The following is a 23312-nucleotide window of genomic DNA, read 5'->3' as shown; positions in this document are numbered from 1 at the left end:
GTCCCTTCTCCCTGCTGGGTCCCCTGCTCCCGGCTCTGCTGCCACCGGGAAGGGGTAAAGGAGGAGCCTCTCACTGTCATTACTGCCTCTCATTGTCAGTAATGAAGGCAGTAAACCCGTGCTGAGCCCTTTACATTCCTTCTCTTACTTAGTCTTGACAACTCCCTGTAAGGCGGGCATAGTTTCCTGACTACTTCACAGGTGAGGAAACCGAGAGACTCACCCAAGCCCCTGAGCTGGTGATCGGCAGAGCTGGGCCTCCCTCTGCCGTCCCCAACAGCCGGCTCGGCCCAGGGCTCCAGCTCAGGAGTCCCAGGCTGCAGCCGACTGCTGGCCCCATCACCGGGCACCCCGGCCCCAGGGCTCAGAGCGGGTTGTCCTGGGAAGGGGCCGAGGAGCCGGACCCACTAAGGGCAGTCACGTGAGGGAGCAGCAGAGGTTGGGGGCCCAGGCTGGGACCTGGGATTTGAAGCTGCCCACGGGGGGCCAACGTGCGACAGAGCTGAGAGTCACGACCTACCCTCCACCCTAAAGCAGCCGGGACTTGCCAAGCAAGCCTTGTTTCTAAAAGTCAGAAAGGAAAGCGAGGGCGTCTCCCCACACCTCACAGGAGGGATGCTGCGCACACAGCCACGTCCGACAGGAGCATCGCAGGGCCCCCGTTACGCCGCGCCTTCGACTTCGACCGTGCCAGGCTTAGGTCATTTCCATTTCTGGGTTGGGAATGGCCTTTTGCAGATACCGGTTATATTTATCACCAGCTAACTTATCAGCTTACAACACCAGATACACAAAATTGTAACCTGACTCATCAAAGAATAGATAGTTCATGACTTGATGGTAAAGTAGATCAGCTTTAAGAAATCAAATGGATTGTGGAATCCAGCTTTTCCCCCAGAAAACTTTGTGAAATGGTCTAATAGGAATGTTAGTTCAGACCTTTCTGGAAACAGTGACCTTAAACATACTCCATTGACTCAACAATCTGGTTTTCTTTTCCCCCCTCAGGGAAAAAAATTAGAAACGTGCTCAAAGCTTTGGGAGCAAGAATGCTCACTATAGAGTTGTTTATAATAAAAAACATGGGAGCAGCCTAATGTCCAATAGACAGGAATCGTTAATTTATGTTAAATTCATTCAATGAAATGATTATGTAACTGATGTTCTTCTCCAAGAATATTTAATAACATGGAAAATGATCATGATATAAACTAAGATACTATATCACCCTAGTTTTATGAAAGAGAAATGAACAAAAATAATAAACGACATGAATACATACACATTCAGCATAATATATAAAAATACCTATTATGTATGCAGAAGGCCTCGTGTACATAGGTACGTAGAAGAAAGACTGGAAGAAGATAATTCAGAGTCTTAGCAGGGATTATTTCCGGACGGTGTGAGACTGATTTTTTTTTTTTTTTTTTTGAGACTGATTTTTTTTAAAAAAAATTCTTTGTCATGCCTTTCTATATTCTCCAAATTTTCTGTAGTGAGGATGTTATTACTCTTTAATTTGAACACAGTAACTAAAAAAATGTTCAACTTTTTGCAGAAGAGAAAAGAATCTTTTTGGAAGGCTGTGGTGTGTGGTGATCCGTTCACCAGGCATCTTTAAGTGGGAAACAGAGGTTAAGACTGGAATCTCAGCCTGCCATTTACTCCCTGTGGTCCCTGGGCGAGACTATCAGCCTCTAAATCTCAGTGTCCCCATCTGTAAAATGGGAGGGTCCGCCTCTTAGAGTTGTTGGGGTGATGAAATGAGACAAGGTACTCCTCCAGCCCCTGGCGGGAACACGTGTCCAGACCATCTGCTGTTATCGCTCCTACTCTTGTCATCGTGGTTGAAGCCCCAGCCGTGTGCCAGACTCCGTGTGAAGTGCGACCAATGTGAAAGTGGGTAAAAACAGTCCCGCTCCCGGGAACCTGGGACCTGGCGGTGGGAGGGGGCACACGGGGCCGAGAAACGCAGCGCTGGAGTCAGGGAGGGCGTGCCTGCCAACGTGGGGGTCTCCGGGAGGGTGGAAACGGGGTGTCATGGGAACCCAGGAGATACTGAGAGGGGTGAAGGTCACCCCTGCCAGCCAGCTCGGGGCCGGCCGAGGCCGCAGCGAGAGTCCAGAGCGTTGAGGAGACAAACTTGACTCGGTGGGAGGGGCGACCAAAAGGGAGCCTGTGGTGACACTGAGGCTTTCGCTGGGGCATCTATGCTAGAGAGCGTTCTTTTTATATCAGAAGGAGATGATACCTTTATTTTAAGGAAAACCAGACTCTCTTTCAGAATGTTCACTGCACCTGAGTGTGTGTGTACGTGTGTGTGTACGTGTGTGTGTGTGTGTGTGTATGTAACAGGAGAGGGAGTGTGGCTGTGACAGGGCCATTCGCCTGGCGTCACCATTTCTGAGTCGCCCCCCTTTTCTGCCCCCCCCGCTTTAACTCACTCCCCAGTGCTGTTTGCTATTCCTTGTCACCCCACCCCATCGAAGGAGAAGCTTCCTCTGTTCCCCCCGAGCACCTGGCTTTTCCAGAGCAGAGGGCGCTCCTGCCCCGGGACAGGCGCAGAGGAGGCCGGGTGCCCTGCCCTCCCCCCCGCCCCCGGCGCCCCTTAGAGCAGGGAGCAGAAACCATGGAAGCTCAAGTAAGAGCTCTAATTATTTCTGTTGAAACTGATTATACTGAGGGTGGAGCGCATTGCCTTTCATTTCTTTGTGTGCACGTATTTCCCCCCCCCTCACAAGAAGTATATTCTTTTCTTTCCTGTTTGTTCCTGCTTGATTCGGGGAGGCTGCTGTTTTCATTGCCTAATTAATGGGGAGACTTTCTGTGGAGGATTTCGTTGTGGACGGATTCTCTGTTTGAACATGGTACAACCTGTGGCCCCTTTATTTTATTTTATTTTATTTTTTTTGCGGTACGCGGGCCTCTCACTGTTGTGGCCTCTCCCGTTGCGGAGCCTCCGGACGCGCAGGCTCGGCGGCCATGGCTCACGGGCCCAGCCGCTCCGCGGCATGTGGGATCCTCCCGGACCGGGGCACGAACCCGCGTCCCCTGCCTCGGCAGGCGGACTCTCAACCCCTGCGCCACCAGGGAAGCCCCACCCCTTTAAAACATAGTTACATCCTCGACTCTTTACAGGGCAATAACTAGATTAATTCTGTAGTGCTTTTTGGATACCAATTTTCTTTTTAAAAGAATAGGTTTGCTGTTTTAATAAGACTCGAATGCCGTCGAGACGCCTTAAATTGGCACAGTGGCTGTGGAATAGCTTGGCCCCTTGCAATGAACTTGAGAGAGCACTTTACGGCTGCCCGGTTGTTGAAGCCGGCCTCGGCTAGACGCCACTTCCGCTCTGGACCGTGGTCACTAACTCTGTTTACCCTAATGTGCTTGTCAATCGCATCGCTCACTATCTTTTCAGCTTAGAGTGAGGTTCACTGTGTTTGTCTTGCCCCACTCCAGTTTTCACTAATGAGATTCATTTTGTAAAGGAGAGTTGGAAATTAATTGGATGATTAATTGAGAGATTCTTATTCTTATCAAGGAAAGCTATGGAACTCGTGGCTTCAGATAAAATTCGTAATGAGCCCTTAATACTTTTTTTAAAAAAATCTTATATTTAAAGAACCTGGTCACGTAAAGAGAATTCAGTGCGACAGAGGATTTTTTTTCTCCCTGTGCGTTTACAACTTTACTTCCACTGTAAGGCAGTGTGTCGTGGTGACAGAGTGTGCAGTGTATGAAGATCCATCCCTCCCTCCTGATGTACATTAAAGGCCCCTTACTTGCCCATCACTGTGCCCTGTGACAGAAGATGAGCTCAGCGAAGGCCTTTCTGTGTAGTGGGGCCTGGGCTTTGGGGGTGGTTGGATGTAGGAGTGAGGGAGGAGGGAGCTTCCTGGCTGGGGCTGTTGGAGGTGGCACCATTAATGAGAATCCAAAAGGGATTATTTGGGGGCATAGATGTAGAATGAGCTTGGAATTCAGAGAGTTTGAAATACCAGTGGTATAGTAGATAGAGACATATACATAGAGACCTGGAGAGGGGGGGGGAGGGAGGGAGGGGGAGAGAGGGGGGGAGGGAGGGAGGGGGGGGGAGAGAGAGAGAGAGAGAGAGCGCGGGAGGGAGGGAGGGAGAGAGAGAGAGAGAGGGAGGGAGGGAGGGAGGGGGAGAGAGAGAGAGAGAGAGATATCGGGAGAGTGGTGACAGGTCCCACCTCTGTGTCCCATGTCACTTCTGGCAGTGTGAGCATGGGAACATCGTTTAACCCCTAATCTTTGGTTTTCTCTGTCCGTGAAGTAGACAGAAAAAGAGCTCCTGTACATGGTTGCTGTGAGGCTCGAATGAGCTGAATGCAGGTGAAAGTGCTTTAGAAACTCTAAGCTAGCTAGAAATATTAGTTATTATTGTTATTATCATTCTTACATTAAAATGTAATCTGCCCAAACCATTTGGGAAGCATTGCACACTAGCCCCACTTGGAGACTTGTAGTCTGCATATTGTTGTCTGTTTGTTCAGTGGTTTGCTCACCGTACTGATTAATATTAGAACTAAAGCAGTATATTTCAGAAAGCAACCAGGAGTAGCCATTCTCGGAAGTGTTATACAAGCATTAAAAATTATGTTTGCAGAGGGAGTGAAGTGTCTGGGCAGGCTTCAACAAAGCAAGCAGCTTAGGGAGTATATAGGGTATATTATTACAATTATAAAAGAAACGCACAGAAAAAAATACTTGAAGGATCTATGCCAAAATAGTAAGTGGGTACCTTAGGGCGTGGGACTTGGAGTAATTTTTCGTCTTTGTTATACTTTTCTGTGCTTTAAGCATACATTGCCATGCCCTTACATTACTTCTGTAATCGAAAAGATAAATTCATGAACAAAACAACAGCCCCTCACCACCCCCGCTTCCCCACCCAGTACAGGTGAGAATTAGATGCTTGAAGAACTAAAAGGACAAACGTATTGATTTCATCTTTTTAATATTTTCCTGGTTCGTCTTCCCTTCAACACTGTTTTCATCTGGCAGAGAAAACGGGACTCTGCACAGAAACGGTAGCGACCAAAGCGAAATATCCCCTAGCAGAGTCTCGAATTGCTCTGCCCTCTTGGGACCTCCTGCCTAAATTTTTTGGTAATGAAATTTGATCCTGACTTCAGCTAAAGCTATTGTGTATTAATCTCGCATTTCTATGTAGCGTAGGATGTCTAGAATGTCTATTTAGTGTAGAATGTATTCGGCAGCCTGTAGAGACCAGAGATAACGAATTGTTACGTATCTTCTGTTTTGCCCTTGTGAGCCATGCAATCCGGTTTGCAGGCATGTGGAAGTGGATGCATTCATGTGTCCCCCTGGCACGCATAAGAGGATGGGAGAAGTGTGCTGAGTATTCTTTTCTAGGAGAAGTGGGTTTCTCCAGCTCTTTCATAATTCTTGACCCCTCCCTTTCATTACAAGGATTAGTCATCATTTCAGATTTCAGATTTGGCCTGGGGCACTTCCTGTTTAGGTGTGGCTGTAACGTGTGCCTCTTTTCTGCCTTTGGGGTCTCCCTCTTCACCCCCCTCTAGGGCTCTTGCTCCTACCTTGACTGTTGCCCTCTACATCCTGTGGTTTTTCCCAGTGCCTGCTGTGCTGTCACCTGGCACTTTCTCCAAAACCATCCCCTTGTCTCACCCCGCAGGAAAATTCTCCCTGTAGCCGTTACCCCTGCCACCAATTTTAGTGCCAGAAAGTGTGCTGGCCTCACTGTGCGTGGATAGCCAGTCGTCTCCTTTCAAGTGGTCCTGTGCTGCTGATCGGGTGGGGGAGAAGCCATGTTGGTTAATTGCTCATCCCCGCGCTCATTTCTTCATCTCTTCATACTGGGTGCTGGGGCGGGGGCAGCGTGCGGTGGGAATGGCAAACAGGGCGGACACAGATCCTGCCCCCATTCTTGGGCCTGGATCCAGGGACTGGCATTCCTCTCGCCTCTTCTCACTCTTCAGAGGTCATTGCTGCTGCTTATGGGGTGGAGAGCAGAGGCAGGTGGACATTATGTGGAAGGAAGGAAAAGCTGAGGGTCAGGGCTGGAGTGGCAGCCTGGGTCCAGTCCTGATTTGGTCCACTAACTTGTCCGTTTCCCTGTCTGAAATGGAACAGTAACCATGGTAAGGCTACCAGTCGCTTACTGCCCATCAGCACAGGCCAGTATCTTAACCGGCCCTTCACTCATGTAATTTCACTTTACCTTCTCTGCAGCCCTGCGATATAGGTTGGCTTATTTTGTCCCTATATCACCTTCAAAGAACCCGAAGCTCACGGATAAATCACAAACTGGTAGAGCAGGAATTTGGACCCAGTCTTGGTGACCGAGGCCTGCACTCTTGTTACGCTGAACAGCAGACTGCTTGGATGACCGTTTCCCAAAGTGTGTTCCAAAGAGGCCGAGTTGCAAAAGGCGTTCCTGGGAGAAAGGCTTAGTGACCAGGTGACTTTAGGAAGCACTGGGCGCCGAGGACCAGGGCCCGGTCCACGATGGTGTTAATCCTTCTCTCGGGGCTTTGTCCGTGGATTTAACACAGGCTCCCCAGATGCCCAGGAGGCAGCGCAGAGTTGTGGTTAAAGGCTGCAAAGTGGGGATTCTGGTCCTGCCAGTTACTGTGTGACCCTGGGCAAGCACTTAACCCCCTCTGTGTCTCAGCCATCTCGGCTGTGAATAATTTCCCTCTTTGGGTTGTTATGAGGATTAGATGGGTTCATACAAATAAAGTACTCAGCGCAGTAGCTGGCACCTGGTAGGTGCCTGGTGCCTGTTGGCTATTATTATTGCTGTCATTGTCATTGCTGGTATTGGCTCAGGGCATAGAATGGCTCAAAACACACCCGGCTTCTGAGAAGTCAAAGCAGAGAATGCTGGCTTTGTTTTCTCCAAAGTTTCCCCTTCTCTTTTGCCATCATACTCGTTTGATCACAAAAACACCCACCTGCATGTAGAAGCCTCAGCTCCACGGGACACGCTGTGCAAGTACTGGCACAGGTGGTTGTGACGACTTTGCACAGCCTCAGGATCCAGCAAGCCGACCTCAGTGCCTTCACGCCGTCCCCAGGCAGTGGACTGTCGTCGTGTCAGAGTTGGAAGGGCCACAGCCGTCTACCAGCCCACCTGTTTGGTTGCAGGCCTCCCACGGAGGACAGTTTTATTTGGACCACAGCAGAAGAGCGATCTCTTTCCTACAGCCTACCAAAGAAATAGAAGGGCTTGTGAAGCAGGAGGAGAGGGGTCCTTTCCCTTCCCAGCACGTGTGTGTGTGTGGGGGGGTTAGTGGTATTTGGGTGTGTGTATAAGTTTGATGGTGATGTGGGGGGTGTGTGTGCTTTAATGGTATTTAGGTGTACGTGTGGGTGTGTAGGGTTTAATGGTGGTGTGTGTATGTGTGTGTGCGTGCGTGTGTAGGGTTTAGTGATGATGGGGTGCGTGTGGTTTGATGCTTATGGGGTGCGTGCGTGTGTGGTTTCATGGTATTTAGGTGTATGTGTGGGTGTGTGTAGGGTTTAATGGTGATGGTGTGTGTGTGTGTAGGGTTTAGTGATGATGGGGTGCGTGTGGTTTGATGGTTATGGGGTGCGTGTGTGTCTGTGGTTTCATGTATTTAGGTGTGTGTGTGTGTGTGGTTTGATGGTAATTAGGTGTACGTGTGGGTGTGCGTAGAGTTTAACGGTGGTGGGTTGTGTGTGGTTTCATGGTATTTGAGTGTGCGTGTGTGTGTTTTTGTGTATGTGAACTTTAATGGTGCTGTCATGTTGTGGTTTCACGGTGTGTGGGTGTGAGTGTGGGCGTGTGTAAGGTTTCACGGTGAATTTCATCAGGGCCCTCCCCACCTTTGCCCTTCGTCAGGGCCCTCACACCTTTTTTTTGTTTGTTTGTTTTTTTGCGGTACGTGGGCCTCTCACCGCTGTGGCCTCTCCCGTTGCGGAGCACAGGCTCCGGACGCGCAGGCTCAGCGGCCATGGCTCACGGGCCCAGCCGCTCCGCGGCATGTGGGATCTTCCCGGACTTGGGCATGAACCCGTGTCCCCTGCATCGGCAGGCGGACTCTCAACCACTGTGCCACCAGGGTAGCCCACTGTCACACCTTTTGTTCTATGTCAGGCCCACCCCAGAGAGCACGACGATGAACCTATTTCCAGCCGAGGAGGAGAGTTGTTCCCACGCTTTGCCTCTGCACGTCCTGGGGGACGGCAGGTCTGTGTGTGAGGAATCGTGTCCTCCTCACGCAGCAGCGTGTAGTTAGGGTTGCCTTCCTGCCTCAGCTTTGTGGATCCCACAAGAGCTGCGACGTCCGCCACCCCCCACAGCCGCCTGAGGTCATCAGCTCATGTTCAGGTTCATGGGAATGGGCATCGGTGTTGTGTCCACAGTGATTCCATGCAGGGCCCTGATGAGCTATCAATTATAAGTGGAATCCACAAAGAATACAGCTTTAATGCATCACAAATGTGACCTATCTAAAACAGGTCTGTTGGGACATAATAAAAATTAGGTATTTAATCATGTTGGGGGCTGTCTTCGAGTTTTGAGGTCTTAGCAGTCTCAAATCCCTGGGAAGAGAAGGCCTCTGCCGTCTTTATGCAGTGAAGATACAAGGTAGTTCTTCCAGTTTTTAATGTGCTTACAAAATTGGGGTCATCCTTTTCAAAAGCGTCCTCCTCGGGCCGTGAACGGTGCCCTGTCCGTGACCTTCACTGTGAGAGTTGACAGAGGAAGAATTTGCGGCACCTGGTTTTATTGGGACATTCTGAGCATTGAAGAGGGCGCTTGGTGCTGTCCGGTGTGGAATGAGGGGCCAGCTCCCTGGTTTGCACCCGGCTCCAGCACTTTCACTGCACAGTGACTTGAGGACGCCATGCCTCCGTGTCCTGAACTGAAAAAACGGGGGTGACCAGGACATTGTCACACGGTTTTTTTTTTTTTTTTTTTGCGGTACGCGGGCCTCTCACTGTTGTGGCCTCTCGCATTGCGGAGCACAGGCTCCGGACGCGCAGGCTCAGCGGCCATGGCTCACGGGCCCAGCCGCTCCGCGGCATGTGGGATCTTCCCGGACCGGGGCACGAACCCGTGTCCCCTGCATCGGCAGGCGGACTCTCAACCGCTGTGCCACCAGGGAAGCCCATGTCACGTGCTTTTAACGAGTCCGTGCAGATAAGCATTTAGAGCAGAGTGTGGCCTAGAGTAAGGGCACGTAAGCATCGGTTACTGATGTGGCAGAGGCTTGACATCCACGTAACTCCCAGTGATCAGAGGAGGTGACGATGTGCAGAGAAGATGCACCGCTTGCTACTGAGATTTAGGGAGAAGCCAGGAGCCCAGGAAGCACCTCTGGGTGCGTCTCTCTCGTGGACACTGGTGGTTGTCTGCGCTGGACACCAGCACTCTGGGTCCCAAGTCGGTCCCTGCTCTTGGCACCTCACAGTGCCAGGCAGGGGGCAGACCTGAGAACAGACATGTGGTTTTTAAAGATGACAATAGGGTACAGTACCAGTGTAAGCCGATAAAAGGCAGTGAGGGGCAGAATGAGAGGTTAATTTCAACTAGGGGATCTGAGAAGATAATATTTGAGTTCCACCCTCCAGGGTGAGCTGCCCTAGTGGGTGTTGCTCCAGTTAGGGGGCGTCAGAGGGTGTTATCTGGAGATATTGACCAGGAAGCGAGTCCACCCCCCCACCCCACCCCCAGTTGATCTCGAGCCGGCAGGTCCCTGGAGGGTAGATTCAGGCATCCAGACTCAGACAGGAGCCTCGCTGGCAGCCCAGTGACCCAGTGCCATTGTCAGCGGGTTCCTTCCCTCACCTCCTCCAGGCTGGCTCTCCCACCTTTCAGGCGGGTCCCTGACGGAAATCCATCCAGGTCAGCAGGCTTCGTGGGGGCCCGAGGGCCTTTGTGGCTGGGGGCCTGGGCTAGACAACTAGCAGCAAGAGCATCTCCCACCAGTGCCCACGCCAGTACCAGAGCCCCACTGCGCCTCCCACCTGCTGCCACCTGCTCCCAGAGCCCAGCGTGGTCAACTCACTTCCCATCGGGCCCCAGAGGCCATGCCCAGTTCGCCGCAGCTGGACTGACTGAGACTTCTCAGCCACCCATTTTTAGATCCTGGTCTAGCGTGAGTCCCTTTAATGGACGGCTCATCTCTTATTTTTTCCACGGTTTTATTCTCAGAGGGTAAAAGCTTACCTTCCGTAGTTTGGGGTTGTCTTGACCCTTGACCCTGTGTTTTTCACTGGCTACTAGCATTTAAAGTGGGGAACATTCTAGAGGAAGGGAAGTATAGTCTGCAGGGAGTTGTGAGCCGTCCTGTATCGCTGGACTCTCGGGCACGGGGAAGACATGGAGTAATGTGTGTGATGTGATCGAAAAGCTCTTTATTGCTTATGGAGCAAGAGAGGGAGGAGGAGAGAGAGAAGGCCGGTGCGTGGGGGGTGTCCCTGTGGAGGGCTGTCGAGGGAGGGAAGGATGTTGGTGGGACGGCTGTGCGGACGGCCGAGGCCCGCCCTGCCCCTCCCCCAGTGGGCGCCAGGGCTCCCCTCAGGTGGCACTTCCAGCAGGCAGTCTGTGTCCTTGGGAGGAGCTGGAGCGAGAGGGAGAAGTAATGCGAGGGGAGGACTGCCGTGCCTGGGTTTATAGATGCTTTTCCCCCAAGAGCTGTCCTCACGGTTTTCGAGGTGACTGTCCTGTGTCTGTGTCTTTCCTCAGACGAGCCTTTTTGCGCCCCAATGTCCCGAGCATTCATGGTGACCAGCGACTGTGCTAGGTGATCAGGACCCAGTTTCTCTCTCACGCGTGGTGGTGACCTGATCCGATCTGTGCCCCGGAAAGGCCACTCTGGGGCAGGTGGCGATGAGCAGCGAGGGGCTTCGATACTCCAGAGTCCCCTCTGAGACACAGTTGAGAAGGGAGGGCATGGGTGGCCTCGGTGGCTTCCCCCTGTGTCTCCCAGGGCTCATCACCCACTGCTGCTCTCTACCTGTTTTAATCCGTGATCCTACAGGGCTTCCCTCTGAACGGGTAACAGCACGCCATCAGCATGATTCTGGCTGAGATCTGCTGGGATAATGCCTAAGGGCGGGCTGGATGGACGAGTAGAGGGACCTTTACAGAAGGCCGTGATGTGGCCCTTTTCCTGAGCATCTACCCTGAGCTGGCCTCATGCCAGGCCGTCCCCACCATGAGAGAGGGACTTGACACATCTGTCCCAGTGCCTGCACCCAGTCCCAGGACTTGGGTCGCAGCTGCCTTTGAAAGGGCCTGTTTGGAATCTTTTTCCATTTAACACATTTGCAACTTAGCTAAGTGTCTTTTTCAAACGCTAGTAAAGCCTTAACAGCTTCTAAGACACCGCACTAGACCTGAGACAGGCTGACAATTTGGATTCCGTCTCCAGTGGGAAAGATTCGACACTGCAGGTTTGAGGAGCTTTGAAAAGCTTCTTGTTTGTGTAATGTTCATCGGACACAGATTCTTTTGCAAACAATGGCCTGCAAGTGCTTTAAAGAAATAAACCCCGCTTGCTTGGCCGGGGCGTGTATCTGTCAGTGGTAGAACCACAAACACACGTTCTGTTGGCTGAATTGTTTAATTAAACCACATCCTTGAAATGATCCGAGCCCTGTGAAGGGACAGTATGGGCACCACACTTTCTGAAAAGATATGTCAAGGGTCCCCAGAAACAAATAACCAGAATTTATCCTAGCCAAGTCATTTCCTCTCTCTGGACCTGTTTCCTCATCTGTAAAATGAGGTAGCAGGCCTGGGACACCCACAGAATCCTTGGGGTAATGCAGTGTGAAGATTCGCTGTTACTTGGAATAATTGTAATGCCTTAGGGTTTTATCCATTCCCCCCCTCTATCTTCCCTTGAAACGGTAGGAGATTCCCTTATCGAATGCAGGTTCAAAATATGAGAATCAAGGGACCAAGATGATGGCCCGAGTGGTTCTCCTGGTCAACCCTGTCCAGGCTTGGCCTTTGCTTTTAAAGTGGCTCAGAACCCTGGATATGTGGGTGGCGAGGGCACCGGATGAGTCTTGAGAATCCTTCAGGCCTTTCCGGGATGTCCCTGCTGCCGGATGGGAGGCAAGGCTGTGGAGGAGGAACCCGGAGGCTGGTCCGGCTCTGCAGCAGCCCGTCAGCTGTGTGGCCTGGGGCCTCCCTGTGTGTCCTTTCCCCGCCCCCTCCCTCATGGGGAGAGAGGGCTGGCCAGGCCCCTTCTGGGCCTGACAACTCCTGGAGCTGGAGCCTGGGGTGTTATGGGGAGCACTCAGCAGCTGACGGCTCTCATCACCCTAAGAAAGTCAGGCTACTGAAGCCAACTTAAATGAATAGACCCCCAGATTTCCCCCAGCCTTAAAGAAAGCTTGAGACTAGATTGGGAAGGCCCAATTCTGTTACAAACCAAAGTGACCAAATCATACTTTTGTAAATTCCACTTACTTTTTTTTTTTTTTAAGTCCTAAATTTTCAGCTTTTCCAGCATGCAAGTTCGTAGAATCATTTGCTTTTCAGTGGTTGAAAGGAACTTAAGATGTACCAGTTATTTCAAAGTTGTGAAGCAGAGACCAAAATAGTCTGAAGCTGAATTTTAAGCCTCTTTTGGCGGGATCAAAGAAACCCAAACTTCTAAAAATACCAAATTAGCTTTTTAAGCATAGTTTCTATCTTTAGTTGAAAAATGTGTGCAGTGTGGGCTCCTGGAGCCTCCTTAAATGTATCCATTGATATTAGCATTTACCCTGAAAAATGAGGCGTTTGACCTGCGCTAATAAAGTCACTTTCTCTGCCCTTGACTTTCCCCTCCCCCGGTGTCAGGATTCCACAGGGTAGACCAAGACCTCCTCCCTGTCCCTTTCTTGAGTTCAGCTCTGTCTTGCAGGAGTTTGCTGCGGTCCAAGTTATATTCTTGAAAACCAAGATGCACAGACACGGGCCTGAGCCTTCAGCTTCCATGTCAGAAGTTAAAATGGATACTCCTACTTAGGGCGTAAGCTGAAATATTTGTATTTGGGTTGCAAATGTGTGATATGATGCTCTCTGTAGCAGATTGGCCTTTCTAATTGCCGTGCTTGTTAAAATTTAAATTAGTTTTAGCTTTCCTAACAAATGTTGACTGACAGTCACAGAAAATGGCCCAGAATCCTGGTGAATGGGGGGCCGGGCCGGCCTGGGGTAGGACAGACCATTCGGAGTAGCTAGCCTTGACTTTCAGTGCTTCCATTACAGATGTTTCAGAGACAGAGCTCCTTGCCACACCTAGCTGGCCGCGGGGCGCACGGGGGAGGCGGCTCTCCCACTGTGGTCGTTGAGGGAAACACCATCTCTGATACAGGCTTCATGTAGACAGGCCAGACTCCAGCCAGATGGGGTACAGGGGAATGGGCAGTGGGCCACACACCCAGGATTGCAGACCCTAACCTCCAGGAGTGGGCCACGGTCCCCCAGGCCTCTCCTGGGAGTGCCGAGGTGCCCAGGGCTGTCCAGGGACTTTGGGTGGGATCTCTGCCAGTTTTGCCTTGTTAAGAGGAGAGGGGACAAGGGAACGGTACAGGGGAAAGAAGGGGAAGTGACTTTTCTTAAGCACGTACTTTGTGCCAGGCACCAGGCTGAGCACATTCACGTGCATCAGCTAATTAAATCGTCACAACATCCCTGAAAATATACTTTCCCCATTTTGCATCTGAGGAGGCTGAGGCTCAGAGAGGTTCCCGGCCTGCCCAGGGTGGTGCGGCCGGTAAGTGGTGGAGCTAATACTGCGTCCAGGTTCGTCTGACCCTAAAACCATGCTCTTGCCACTGTGCCATCCCTGCCCTGTTGGCTGGTTGTGTTCTGCCTACTTCCAAAAAGATTTCACGTGGCTTGCAAAGGTGTAACAAGCAAGGCAGTGAGGCTGGGAGCTAGTGGGAAGGAAAAGAAATAAAGGGAGGAAAAAAAGTGGGGTGGCCATCCAAAGTTATGTTCCCCAGACACTGTATGCTTCATAGTGATGAGACACAGACTTGATTGTGAGCTTCCTAGCACCCAGTGTAAAGAGGGCAACCAGATGAGTCACATGACTCACAGACACAAAAACAAAGCATTCCTTTAGGAAAAGCACAGAGCCTCTAGTGTTGGTAAACTGTCTTCCCAGGATCCTCATAAAGAGTATTTTTTGATCGGTTTTTTTTTTTTTTTTTTTGCGGTACGTGGACCTCTCACTGTTGTGGCCTCTCCCATTGCGGAGCATAGGCTCCGGACGCGCAGGCTTAGCAGCCATGGCTCACGGGCCCAGCCGCTCCGCGGCATGTGGGATCTTCCCAGAGCGGGGCACGAACCCGTGTCCCCTGCATCGGCAGGCAGACTCTCAACCACTGCGCCACCAGGGAAGCCCTTTGCTCGATTTTATTGCTTACATGTTTCTGGCAACCAATGCCATTGGCATGTATCTTCTGGATTAATAGAGGTAGCGTTGCATTTATCTGAAAGATGAAGGAAAGAAAATTGCAGGCCCATTATTTGGAGTGGACACATTTCTAGAGGTAGAGACACTTCTGTCTGGATTTATGAGGTGTGGGTGACCCTTTGATTTCAGATACAGGGCAAATGCGGTGTGTAAAAATACTGATCATCGGAAGTGGAAAAGAAGCCCCAACCCACCTCGCTTGAATAGGCTTGGTTCTGAGTGGGGCTTGGGTGGTCTTCCGGAGCCCACACTACTGACAGCCTGGGAGGGGCCCAGAGTGCAAGGGGGCCCAGGGAGGCTGCGACCTGGGGGCACATCTGCTTTCTCTGACTCTGCCCTGACTTTAGCTCACCAGTGGCCTGTTCTGCCTCATTCGTGGCGGAACTTACTCTCAGCACATTCTTTGTAGGGGTTTGGGTTCAGCCACTGAACGAGAGAGAGAGATTCCTCCCTTCTCACAACCCTTAGTTCCATTTCCGAAACTCCTGGGAGGAACCCTGGCCCAGTGCAGGGCCCATGTCTCATTTAGACTGGTGTGCGGTGGGCAGCAGGCAGGTCGCGTGCTGACATGATGGGAGGGAGAAGGGGCATGTCCCAGATGAGGCGGCCCCCGGTGACCCAGGACCCCTCCCAGGCACTGTCTGTAGAGGCATCGGTGGGTGTCAGAGGGGGTGTCAGGAGGGGCCCAGGAGCCCCGTTGCGTGGTGACCAACAGATGCTGCCCCTTTTCCACACTCAGAGATGTCTGATGCCTGCAAGGAGCCACACCTTCCCGTCACCTCTGACCCCAGCAGGCTTCCAACCAGTGATCTTAAGGTGAGAAGCTCTGATTACCGACAAGTCTAGCCAGCTTCTGCCTTCCTTTATTTGACTCTAAAAATGATACCTGGGTTTTAGAGGATTGCTTCTCAGGCAGCTGAAATCACTGCTCCCACGTTCTGGTACATTTCAGGAGAGAAGAATCAGGTGGCTTCCTTTTGTCCTGGTCCAGGCAGAGTGGAAAGCCGGGCTGGCTTCCTCAGGCAGACGCTGGGCGCCTTTGGATTTTCCCTGTAGTCTGAACTCACCTGGGAGGTGAGTCTGAACTCACCAGGGGCCTTGTGTGTCCTTCCCCACTGGACACACAAGGCCTCTAGATGACATGACCCCCTGCCGGTGGCTCTGTGACCTCAGCGGGACTCGGCTCACGCTCATGTCACAGCCCCGAGGAGGCACGCGTTTTCCACCAGAGTCTCTCTCAACCCCTCCCCACCAAGCCAACGCCAGGATGCAGCCCGCTGATGGGAGAGTTGGGGACTGAAGGGACTAAGTCCTTTTTTGCTTTGGCCGTTTCAGTTAGGGTTGATATACCTACAGGAAGATGCCTGCTTCATTAGGTTCACACTCAGTCACCCTCCCCAAACCGAGCTCATCCGTGTACCAACAGCCAGATCAAGAGCGCTACCAGCACCCGCAGAAGCCCCTCTTTGGGGCCCCAGAATCGGAAAAAGTTTTAAAGAAAGAGGGAAAGGAAAACAACGTTTACTAATTAGCTTTTATGGAACAGGCTCTGTGCATACTCTCCACATTGCCCCAAATCCTCATTTGAAAGATGAGGAATCAGACCCAGGAAGGGACAGGTGACCTGACCAAAGCCACGGCCACAGAACCAGGTCTCCTCAAATCCCAACACAATGCATTTCATCTAAACGCTGCTCCTGACTTTCATTCTCTCCCTGTCTTTTATAGATTGTTGGGAAGTGAGATAGCATATTAATATTTCCAAAACTTCTTGTGAAATTTTGAAGTGTTGTGTAATGATTAAGATGGCAACTAGGAACTAGGAAATGAGAGCTTTTAATCCCAGCTTACAGGAAATTCTAACTAGTAGGAAATCTAATTCAGGCAGTCCTGGGAAACATCACACCGCTCTGAGATGAAAGTCAGCTAAATTGGGATCTAATTCTATAATCTAAATATAGCTGTAGATATATTACAGGTTGGCCTTTTCAGCTTGGGAGAGGATCGTTCACTCTAAAAAGTGCCCTTTGTGTCATAGAGAAGAGCGGCTGGCCAGGGTGACGGCCCAGAAAGGCAAGGAGGGGCTTTGACTTTTTATACCTTAGTCTTTATTTTCTTAAATTTCGTAATAAGAATGTATTTGTGCGTTACATGTGTAATACACGAATTTAAAGGGCCAGAGGGAAGACTCTTAGCAGAGTGTTTTCAGTGTGGACAGGAGGTTTGAGGGTAGCCTTTGCCTTTCCCACATTAGTGACGATGGAGGGTGAAGGTGTCAGCTGCTGTCGCCTGTCCCAGGGACACAGAGCCCCCCCTGGAGTTGACTAGCTCATTGGCCTTTGCGTGGCAAGGGCTCTTTTATTTTAAACATGTTTGATTACAAAATTAACATGCTTATAAAAGTTAAACCATTCCAGACGTGCAAGACATAACAAAATTTAAAGTCGCCCCCCTTCCCCCGCCCCCACCCCCCAGTTTCAGAGGTCACCACTATCAGTTACATAGTATGTAATTATTTGTTTTGATTATTGTTTCTTCCCTATGAGAACATTTTTTTCCCTCTGTCTTGTTCAGTGATGCATCTTAGGCCTAGAGAACAGTATTTTGCACGAAGCAGGTGGTGTGTCAGTGTCTGTGGGGTGCGTGGACACCGCAGCAGACGTCTTTGTACATGAGTCCTTGACCATTTGTGCAAGTATGACTGCAGGACAGATTCTTGGGTGTGACGTTGCTGGGCCAAAGGGTATGTATGTGTTTTCCTTTTCTGGTTCTGCCGATTTGGCATCCAAAACGGTGTCCTCAGTTGTCACTCACTCTTCACCAGGTGACAGGACAGTGGGACTGTCCTTTTCCTCATGACCTCACTAGCACTGGATAAGTCAGTTATTGCATCTTCCACTGGTAAAAAATGTATGTATATTCCTTTAAGTTCATACTTCCTCAATCAACAGTGAGGTTGAACATCTTGTACTATGTTTATCAGCCAGTAGTATCTCTTGTATAAACTGTCTCAACGTCCTTTGCTAATTTTTTTAGTGGGCTGTTTGCCTCGTCTTCTTGGTCCATTTTGGTGTTTAGAGAGTGTGGTATTAATATTTTCTCATATCTTATAAATTGCAGATATTTTCCCCAAGCCTGTCATCTGTCTTGTAAATATAAACATGTTTTTCTACATCCTCTTATAGTAATTAAGGAATTCTGGTTTTTCATTTGATTTTTTTTTCATCTGACAGCAGTTTTGTGTATGTGGTTTGAGGTGTAGGATCTAACGACTTTTTTCCCCCCAAGTGGATAGGTGATTCTCCCCATGCAGTGTTCTTTTAAATAGCCTAAATAAAAGAATAAAATTTTGTCTTTGAGAGATGGGGATTGTGAACCCAAAAACATGCATAGCAATTTTTACTTAAAAATCCAGACCGGCAGCAGGAGCAGGTCATTAAATTCATTTTAATGAATATTCCCTAAAAGCCAAAACTCGTAGAAGTGGTTGCCCGAGGGCTTTCCAGAAAGCTGTAACTGAAAGGTTTCTACCATCGGTCTTCCCTCCTCTTTCCCTTTTTCGAGGAGCCATTAAAGATCTGATGACGGGGGTGAATGTGACAGCATTTTGGCATTCAGGATGGTGGCGTAATCACACATATCGAAAAACTCTAAATTTACATCGCTTGGTCTACTGTGTCTCATTATACTGCAGGCGTAAAAATTTCATGGGCCTCTTTTGTACAGCCGTCTGGTTGTATCACGGTTCAGGGGAAACAAAAGTAACTAGAACTCAACGTTACCGAGAATTATTGAAATTAGGCTTTGTTCCATTTAGTCGGCACTGAAACTAGAATTTGAATATCCTTTTCCTTTTCTCCTTTTCACTTCCCATTAATAATGGAGTTCAGCTGGTACAGCCGCCCAGCTTGGACCCTCTGATGCCTTCCTGCCTGCCCTTCCCTGGGCTGTGGAGCGTCTGCACCATCACAGCCGCTCCAGCCCCGTTGGCGTCACCTGACCTTGCCTGTCTGTGCCCTGCGGTTCCTTCTCGCCGGTACTCCCGGGCATCCCACCACTGACACCCCAGTCTAAGGTCGTTCTCCTGTGCTGGCCACAGCTGTCTCTCCTGTCTACCCCGGCTTGCACGTTAGTCCCACAGGAGCAGGAGCCCTCCGTGGTCATTTCACGCTGGCCCTCCAGCCCCTGGCACAGAGCCTGGGACATAATAGTAGGTGCTCACTAAATAGCCATTGACTGACTGGCTGGATATTCTCGTGGGGGGTAATGACCAGGGATCACAAGTTACAGGGGGCCTACCCACCCTTTCCCACAAAGCCGGGAGGGTCCGTTTAATCTGCGAGGAACTTAACTCCTGGGCAAGCTGTGCGTACGGATGTAAGCTCTCAGAGGAACATTTTTACTGCTCAGAAAATGTTCCAGCAGGTGACTAGAGAAACACTAACATGCCCCAGCCTGCAAGGCTGGGGAATGGGTTCCAGGCTAGAAGTGGGTTCTGGGCTCCCCATGAAGCAGGCTGGTACAGGGGCTCCCTGGCAGAAGACAGGCTTCGAAGGGGAGGCCTTCGGGGCTGTCACCCTGGAGCAGGTCATCACATACAGAAGCGGAGCCAAGTTAAAATTTGGTAAGGCTCGAAAGTTTGAGTCTTTGGCAAAAGCCCAAGTTAATGAAAAGCCCAAGCACAGAAAATTGATGTTATTAGATCTTGAATTGCAGTTAGAGAAACCATGTAATTAATTATCAGTGTACTATGGTAAATCAAATATTGGGTTAAAAGGATCACTTCTACAGTCTTACGCACGTAACAGTAACTCAGAAACAGCTGGAAGTAAAAGAGACCTGGTGGGCCTTAATAAGCCTGTGAGTTTGGGCGAGGCAGCGCCCCCTCACCGGGTTCGGGTTTCTTTCGTCTTCATGCATTTGTTCAATCAGGAACTGTGATTTGAGCACGTGTGGATGCCAGGCCCAGGGGCAGGTGCCGGAGCACGGTGAGCAGGGCCTCTTTAGTGAGCTGGTGAACAAGGGTCTTCCAGACAGCGCCGTGCTAACGAAGCAGAGACCAGCGGGGTAACTGGGCCGCGGAGTCGTGATTAATATTGTGATAAAAAGAGGGCCGCCCAGGGCGGTGTTGCTGCCTCCCGAGAACAAGATCTTACAGCCTAAGAACTTTCATGTGAACATATCCGACCGTTCCCTATCTGGTGCTGGAGCAGCAAATGCCAGTACAAAGGAGGTGGTGGGTTGCTTCCCAGGGGCCCTGGACTTCGGCTTTTCCTCTCCTTTCACCCAAGGGACAGCTGCTGTGATGTTGGCAGCCCCCTCCTGCTCTTACTCAGCCCTTTACTGTTTGCTTCCCCAGCCAGATGGGCAACGCCCTGGTCCTTGCGGTCCCAGAAGCCGTGGCTCCCTGCACCATGCAGGACTCTCTCTCTCCCCAAGAGGAACCCACATGCCCTTCCTCTCCTCTGTCTGAATCCAGCCTATGCATCGGTCTCCTAGGTTCTTGACTCCAGAGTTGTTGTTAATTTTTTTTCTTTTTAATTTTTTTTTGGCCGCGCATCGCGGCATGTGGGGTCTTCGTTCCCTGACCAGGGATCGAACCCACGCACCCTGCCTTGGCAGCGCAGAGTCTAAAAACACTGGACTGCCAGGTAAGCCCTGCTGATTTTGTTGGTGTTGTTTCAAAGCCACCAAGTTACATGCTGTGTCTTTCGGAATTTTGAAAATAAATGGAAAATTAACGTGTGCCCATCAGGCTTGTCCCCGGAGCGCTACAGATGCCCCTCCCTTGCCACAGAGCTGAGCAGGGGTAGGTGTGTGGCATGGACACTCCTCCCCTCCCTTTCGTGAATCCTGACCCAGCACTATCTCCTACTCCCCCCCCCATACACACCCCCATTCCCTTTACTTTGCTGTCTTTTCTCCACTGCCCTTACCGTCTCCTGATCCATTATCTATCTTTTTGTCACCTGTCTCTCCCCGTTAGGATGTAAGTTCCATGAATACCAAAGCTGGTTGCATTTCTGCAGCCACCAGAGTGGCTGGCACTGAAACCTCCGTTTCATGAATGATGACTCTCAGGTCAGAGCACAGAAGGTGGTCTGGCCTGGGCTTCCTGGAACCACCCGTTGATAAGTGGCTGGTAAGCCATTCCCACGAGGGGCTCTCAGTTATTCTCTTTGACAGATACGTGTTTATTGCGTCTAAAGGGTTCCGAATGGTGTTTAAATTGTGAAGGCAAAGTCGGGAACTCTGAAGTTTCAAGTCTTGACTCTAATGAATCCAGGGAGGTTTCTCTTAGTCACATAAGCAGGAGGGAAAGTCAACTGTTTTTTTCTGTATTCACCAAGATGACCTGAAGTAAGAAAGTAGCAAACGCAAGGAAGAAAAGCAAGCCCTGGGAGGTCGTGCTCGTGTACATTTGCAGGTATCTTCTTGCCTTGTTGACTGCTGGATCTTCTCTTTACCTGCATTTCAGGCTAAAAGCTCTGACTCGGCTGTGGCCAATAACACACCAATAAAAAGTCGTTTACCCTTCGAGCTTTCCCCCCTGTAGTTGGGAGCCCTGGTTGGCTCTGAGGGCCTCTTCCTCGCCGAGGTCTTGTGGGCTGGAGGGGGAGGCCCAGAGCTGGTGCCGGGCGGTGGTCACAGCCCCACCTTGGCCTGCTCTGCGCGCTCGTGGGTGCGGGAGCCCGGAGCTGTCGGCCTTCCCCTCCTCCACCACCACCACCACCAACACCAAAATCCCCGAACATGCTCCGTGCTCCGTAGACAGTGCAGGAGGGACTGGTGTCAGGAGAAGGAAGGAAAGGTCACAGGGCCCCTTGAGTTTCCTCATCTGCAAAACAAGGATGGTTAATCCCCTCCCTGGGCGGTGACAGGGCAGCCGCAGAGGATGCTGTGGGTGGCGGTGTGCTGTGCCCAAGTGAAGCCCCTGTCGTTTACCCAAGTCATTCATTCAACCAGTAGTTATGGACCTGAACAGGAAGAAGTATCACACAGCCACAAAAACCTAGAGTCGTGAATATGTTCACGCGGGATGCGTTGTGGGTGTTTCAAATACAAAATCTTTCATTAATGCTGTTGTTTGTGTTTTCCTTAAAATAATTATTCTTAGGGTGGCAACATCTCTTGTAGAAATTAAATCTTGGAAAGAAAGGGAAAAGCAAGGATTTGCAGAAGACTCAGCCCAAGTGCAGTCTCTCCCCGGGAGCTCCCCCTACCCGCCCCGCCTCCCCCGCATCACCCGGTGCTCCTCCCTCCGAGGGGTGTGGGCTTGAGCCCTTGTCCTCCTGCCCCTGCTGCTGCTGACCGCACTCAACAGTTACTTCTGTGTGGATCACAGCCAGGAGACTGTAAGGTGCTGGGTATGGACCCTGTGTCTTATTTCTGTTTATTTCCTCGTTGGTTAACATGTAGGTGTACCTCCTAGGGATCAGATAAGTTCGTGAGCCACCCTTCTAAACCTGTTTCCTAACCTGTAAAGTGTACCCACCCTGCAGGATGGTTGCAAGACAACACATACGAAAATCTCAGTCTAGGTCCTAGTCCACAAAGGACACTCAAGAAATATCCTCTTTGGGGCTTCCCTGGAGGTCCAGTGGTTAAGACTCCGAGCTTTCACTGCAGGGGGCATGGGTCCGATCCCTGGTTGGGGAACTAAGATCCCACATGCAGTACAGTGTGGCCAAAAAAAAAATCAATCCATCAGTAAATATCCTCTTCCATCTTCTGTGCCTTTCATTTTCGAGTGCTCAGATTATTCTCTTAAAAAAAAAAAAAAGGCCTGTAACCAGAACCCGCCCTGCACTCAGTCAGGCTTTTTTTTTTTTTTTTTTTTTTTTGCCGTACACTTGCCTCTCACTGTTGTGGCCTCTCCCGTTGCGGAGCACAGGCTCCGGACGCGCAGGCTCAGCGGCCATGTCTCACGGGCGCAGCCGCTCCGTGGCATGTGGGATCCTCCCGGACCGGGGCACGAACCCGTGTCCACTGCATCGGCAGGCGGACTCTCAACCACTGCGCCACCAGGGAAGCCCAATCAGGCTTTTACTTAACTGTTTTGTGAGTGTCCCACAGACCACGCACTCCCTGAGCTGCACTTTCAACACGGTGCCCTGCGCAGCCCAGACCCAGCAGGGGGAGGCGGCTGCAGCCTGGGAAAAGTAGATGTCAGTGAAAAATGCCAGAGGCGGTTGGCATCCGCCACACCTGGTCATAAACCCGGTGCGTTCTCAGTACAGAATGAGCACTGTTAAAAATAAAATGTACAAGAAGCAATATATTTGAATACAAGGGCACTGCAGTTTCGCAAGGTACTAAGAGCACATTAATTTTAATTTTATTACATATTAAAGTTTGCAACTTTTCAAATAATGCCGTTTTCGTTGTTTCAAAATGGCTGAGAATTATAGAGCTATTTGGTGTGGCTGTCAGGCAAGGACTCATGTCATTTATTGGGGCCCTGGTTTTATTTAATAGCCAGATGAATGGAACAGTTAATAAAAGAAATATTGCTTTATTCCCTGACATTTATGTCCTTGGTTTCCAATAAAGAATTGAAATTATGAATAGTTGATGGTTTAAATTGATGTTTTATGTTGAACGCTAGCTATAATTTGCCCTCTGAGGATTGTAATACCGAGAAACAGATGGTTTTTCACAGTAACAAATTGCTGTGTGTATACAGTCTCCAGTCTTGGCTTTCAGACACTTTCACCTTTGGTTCCGAGCTGCCCTGCCACTGGCAGCCGGTGCGGGGGAGTTGGGGGGAGACACAGCGTCTCTGGGAAGGGGCTTCCTGCTCTGGGGGAGACCCAGCCAGGCCCCCCAGGGTTTCAG

General features: G+C 50.5%; 1 protein-coding gene across 11 annotated transcripts in view; it reads left to right on the top strand.

The window, feature by feature from the left end:
* Positions 1–23312, top strand: part of CUX1 (cut like homeobox 1) — a 371021-nt gene that overhangs the window by 114018 nt on the left and 233691 nt on the right. The window lies entirely within an intron of this gene.

This window comes from Stenella coeruleoalba (assembly GCF_951394435.1).
Source record: "Stenella coeruleoalba genome assembly, chromosome: 15".
NCBI classification, from domain to species: Eukaryota; Metazoa; Chordata; class Mammalia; order Artiodactyla; family Delphinidae; genus Stenella; species Stenella coeruleoalba.
This window is presented reverse-complemented; position numbering and strand designations above follow the sequence as displayed.